A 341-nucleotide genomic window follows, 5' to 3' on the forward strand; every position below is an offset into this window, starting at 1 on the left:
GCGGTCCCGCCGCCCGTCACTCAGCGCCGGCCCCGCGTCACCTGACCCGCCCGGCCCCGCCCCCGGGGCAGCGCAGCGGCGCCCTCTTGCGCATGCGCCTGCGCACGCACCGGGAGGGGCGGGGAGCCGTCCTGCGCCTGCGCCGTCCCGCGCTGCGGCCGCCGCAGCGGAGCTGGGCGCCGCGGGGGCACCGCGGCCGGTAGGGGGCGCCGCGGCGCTGCGGCGGAGGCGGGGCGGGACGGCGCCTCAGGCCGCCATCTTGTGCCGGGGGCGCCGCTCCCGTACGCCCGGGGCGCCCCGCGGGCCGTGCGGGGTGTGCGGGGTTTGGGGGCGCTCCCCGG

This window comes from Zosterops lateralis, assembly GCF_965231275.1.
Source record: "Zosterops lateralis genome assembly, chromosome: 6".
Lineage (NCBI taxonomy): Eukaryota > Metazoa > Chordata > Aves > Passeriformes > Zosteropidae > Zosterops > Zosterops lateralis.